The sequence below is a fragment of the Notothenia rossii genome (genome assembly GCF_949606895.1).
Source record: "Notothenia rossii genome assembly, chromosome: 3".
NCBI classification, from domain to species: Eukaryota; Metazoa; Chordata; class Actinopteri; order Perciformes; family Nototheniidae; genus Notothenia; species Notothenia rossii.
In genome coordinates, this window is record NC_136901.1 from 18,253,493 (window position 1) to 18,258,583 (window position 5,091).

The window sequence follows — 5,091 nt, forward strand, 5'->3', positions numbered from 1 at the left end:
TAAGTAGTATTAAGTATTAGGGCTAAGAAAATATTGTACATGTGAAATAGTTGTATGTATTGATTTAAATTGACATGCATACGCTAAGAAAAATAGTCCGTTGTTACTGTTTGAACTAACGTACCAACGGCACTGAACATATTACATATTACCTACCATATTACGTTATATACTTCTTACCTTCGATTTCTCTTGTTCTTCTCCTCATTCGTCTTTGTTTTTATCTTGTTGGTCGAATGCACTTAAGCGTCAGCTAAATACAATGTAATGTAATGATCAAAAAACCCCTCTATACTAGTCTAGACAGCGTGGGTAAATTACCGTACAGCCAATCACAATGCGTGACGTCATTACGTCGTGACGTCGTGACGTCACTGGTAAGAGACGGACCCCGAACACATATGGTACCCCGAACACATCTGGTACCGACACCGGCCCTGGTCTCAGGTTACGCTGTAGGAAGTGTAGGTACAACCAAGCGGCAAACTCTGTGGAAGAGTCGGGACGCCAATACGGAAGTGGCACACACTGCAGTTCATATATGGGCCGATAGGGACTGACTGCAGAAAGGAGCAATTTCCATAGACCCCCATGTTAAAATGCCCAACTTTACAGCAGAAACAAACATGTTTCTACCCATGGATGCAATAAATATTATTATGAATATAGTTAGATTCCACCTTCATGATTATGGATCTGTGAGTGAATTGTTTTCTAACACAACCCTTTTATTTATATTAGGTCTTAAAGTTTTTGCATACATTAGGGCGTGGTCACATTGAGTGACGGCTCTGTGAAGTGACTGCTGCTGCTAGCTTCTTGTCTCTCTGCTAGCTGCTCCGTGAAGCTAGCTACAGGCACTCTTGCCTGTTCAGCTCATCCAGGGAACACAACTTGCCCCCGGCCGTGTTTGTTTGTTCTTCATGCTTATATATTGGACTATTGTGACTCGCTCTGCGGTTGAAACAGACGGTGCATGAATGATGTTTTGCGGTAAGTGAAATTCGAGTATATATTTATGTGTTAATGATTTTAATCAGCCACGTAATTAATGTTACGGCTTGGGTTAGCGTGTAAGCGAGTGGTAGCTACATCGGTGCTAACGATGCTAATAGTAGCCTCCAAGTTAAAATCATAGACTATATTTATAAAGGTTAAAACTATATAGACAAGTGTTAAGTGGGATAATACTGTACAACAAACGGCTTCTGTTTGAGGTTGATCAAATAAGGTCATCCTTGTAACTTAGAGAGATGATTATTATTTAGGTAGGAACTGTATGCATCGCTAAGGTTAATTTAAATTGGCTATGCTCAAGTATGTAGACAAGCTAATGTCGAAGTAGTGTATTTGAAATCAACCTCACAACAAGATGTGTGTATATTACAATTATTAATGTATGTATATAAAAAGGACCCTGACTCGGACAATACACAATCCAACATGTTCAACAGAAGATAATCAGTTATATTGTTTGTACACATGGTACTTTACATATATATCTGTTTGTTTAAGGTGTCCAGGTGATGCAGACAGGCTGGACCAGAGAGTGAGAGACAGAACTGGACTCCTCACAGCAGTGAACTTCAGCTCAGGTACAAATACTATTTTTTTCATACTTTACAAACAATCAAGAAAGTTTTGACTTTAATACACTGATATACATTCCATTAAACAATACTAGATCACCTACACACCAGTCAAGTTGAGGGTTTTTTCTGTGCAAAAAGTTACATTTAGATGTTAACAAGCAATATGATTTTGTCAGCTTTCTAATTTAATGTATTGAAGGCAAAGATATTTAACACATAGTGAGAACTGCTACTATTTATCTCTCAATATTGTCTGTAAAAAACGTGGTAAAAGTTATTCTTTCAGTGAGACAACAGAGCAAGCTTCTACAGCTGCACTACGTTTTGATAATAACATATATTTCAATGTTGATGAACTTCATACTTTTCATTCATAATCTGATTGTCTTTGTAGCTCACTGTTGAAATAAAAAAAAAACATTCCAATTACAAAATAATTATATCTACAGCCCCTAAACACACAAAACACCGCTTTCATAAACAACACACTTGTTCTGCAATAATATGTTTTATGTTTCCTTTCATTTTTGTTAGGAAAGGAAAGGCCTGAAAGACACGACATTTTCTCCTTCTCTGAGGGTCAAGAAGAACATCCAAGAGGAACATTAAAAGCTGATGTTATGAGATTTTAAGACCAGTACACTAATAAACTACTTTTATTGTAAAAACAGTCAGCTGATCGAATGCACCTATTTCCACATCTACACTCCATCAGCTGATTATTTCTATTTGCCTCGCTTTATGAGCTTCACATCACTTGTGCCTTGTACCGCAGAGTTTGCAACGTCGCAAATAAATAGGGCCAATCTTCAGTCAGATGTGAATGTGTAATCTAACATTTTCAGTAAGAATAATGGACAAAAGGAGTGCAAATACAATTTATCGAAATGTGAACCAAAAGTTAATCAAATGTTTTAAATAAAAAGCACATATGGACAGAAGGTGTAAACCTATTAAATGTATAAATAAACACATTTAGTCAAATAAAGTGACAGATTAGGCCTGTGCAGTTGGTATCAGCTTTGCCCAGCATGGGCTCCTCCATCAGTCCCTCCCCCCAGTCCCCCTCACTGAGGAAAGACCCTCAGTCCTCTCCAAACAGACAGACAGGACGTCCATCACACGGAGGTTTCTCCCTGAAGTCTCTGCAACTTTCTGGACACCACGCTGTCTCAATCCGTCCATACTGAATATGAGAGGGGGAAAATGAAAATAACAAATGCTTTAGACAATAAGAAACATAAAGTTGACTGTTGAGTTGCTCAGTTTTTTTAGATTGTCAATACTATTACTGTATAACTAATATATCAGGTTAAGAGACACATTCAAATAAAGATTGGTCTTTAAATACATGTTGTCTTTTGAATTGTTTGTCTAAAGTCAAGGATCTAGAACGGGTACTTAGTTTTAATGATACAGTCTGGTTATTATGCTGTTTGGAGGAGGCCTCACAGGTAACAGCCCTAACTAGTTACCATCACATGTACCTTAGCTTGACTTAAATGTATTAAACGTATAATTAAGTGATATCAAAATATAAATAACTAATGTCATGCAAACATATTAATATTTGCTTGCAGGGTTCCCGCGGGGTCTTAAAAAGTCTTAAATTTGATAATCTGAATTTAAGGCCTTAAAAAGGTCTTATATATGATTTATAAGGTCTTAAAAATGATCGGATTTGAAAGGTACTTCTGTATTGCGATCGCGTCTGTGTTTTGGAGAAAATGTGCGGGCTGCAAAGTAACCAGTACAGTTAGAGCCTTTCAGTTCCCCCCAACAATTTGTATTGAAATAAATCAACATGGAACCAGTAATCACTAACTTTGTTTCCCCCGGCCCCTTATCGGAGAACACCCAGCTAGTAACCTAGCAACCAAGCTTCAGCTAGCGGCAGTCAGAAACTCATGTCTCTTCGAATCTACTTACAAATAAATATGGGGAAGTGTAAGTTCAACCGTATTTGGTTGGAAAACATCGAATTTAGTGCTTGGTTGAAACCAGTGGAGAAGAACGTGTTTGAAGCCTGCTGCACCTTTTGCAAAAGAAATCAGCGTTTGTTTTGCTAATGTAGCGTTAGCTAGTTTAGTGTTAGCCAGTGCAGCAGCTCCCGCAACAACACCGGTGGACCTCCGGGCGATGTTTGGGTCTACGTCAACCGTGGAGGTGCAGTAGACGCTAAATACCGAGCAATGATGAAAGATTGTAGCCAAGGCAGCAGAGCTCTGACTGAATATAGCTCTTGTTACTCTCACTCGCGCGCGCGCGCACACACACACACACACACACACACACACACACACACACACACACACACACACACACACACACACACACACACACACACACACACACACACACACACACACACTAGGGCTGCTCGATTATGGCAAAAATCATAATCACGATTATTTTTGGTCAATAATTGATGTCACGATTATTAAATACGATTATTCATTGACTTTGAAAACATCCATTTATTGAACTTTAAAACAAATAATAATTTGAACATTATCTTTTTAACTGTTGATTACCCTGAACGTATAATTCAACTGAAAAAGCAATACAAAAATTAATTAAATAAATGAGATATTTAAATAAATAATATCAAAATAATAAATACCAATAAACAAGATCAACAAATATTTTGGAGCGCACTTCCACAAGCTACTAAACATATATAAATATGATATATAAATTAGACTCAAATTGATTAGATTAAATATGTCGTCACTGTCACAACCTAGCAAAGCTAAATAATTGTTTTTTTCGATTATGTTGTTTTTGTAATTGTGCTGTAAACTCATGTTTGTGCTGGGTGTATGAGGGTTCAATTAATGGGGTTCAGTTTATGTGTGTGATACTGTAAATCTGGGTGGAGCTTCGCAGGGTTTATTGATGTGTAGAGGGGATACATAAATGAACGTCATTGAGATTGAGGAATCAGGAGAGGCCACTAGTAAGTGTGATTATTATATTGAATTTGATTTAAGTTGTATGGGATATGTGTGATCCTAATTGTTGTATTGTTGTTGTCCTTTTTTCTTCTAAGGTTAACAACCTATTTGGATTTGATTAAATTATCAAACCTAGGAGTTGTTTCCGTCCATCTTGATTCCACCCATACTGTCGGGAGATAGACAGTACAGTTGTTAACTAATCTGCATCGGGAGGAATAAAGGTTTCAACCGATGGCGAGAGACAGCTAGGAAGATAGACTACAGCAACGGTCGGCGGGAAGTGAATGCCCGAGGCTAGCAAAGCTATCAAGGACCGTCGAAGCTAGCGGAGCGGAGCTAACGAAGCTAACGGAGCTAGCGAAGCTAACGGAGCTAGCGAAGCTAGCGGAGCTAACGAAGCTAGCGGAGCTCGCGAAGCACCGAGGGACGCCGGTCCGCAAGTAGAGCTGACGACCGGACGACTAGGAAACCCCGTGGTCGCAACGGTCGGCGGAAAGTGAAGGCCCGAGGCTAGCAAAGCTAGCGGAGCTAACGTGGTC

The 5,091-nt window shown here is 38.8% G+C and overlaps 1 long non-coding RNA gene across 1 annotated transcript; it reads left to right on the top strand.

Annotated features, from left to right (window-relative positions):
- The first annotated feature begins 863 nt into the window (after nt 1–863).
- Nucleotides 864–2,909, top strand: LOC307033958. Its single transcript, XR_013806730.1, has 3 exons — nt 864–993; nt 1,516–1,595; nt 2,127–2,909. It is a non-coding gene; the product is annotated as an uncharacterized lncRNA (long non-coding RNA).
- Nucleotides 2,910–5,091: the final 2,182 nt, after the last annotated feature.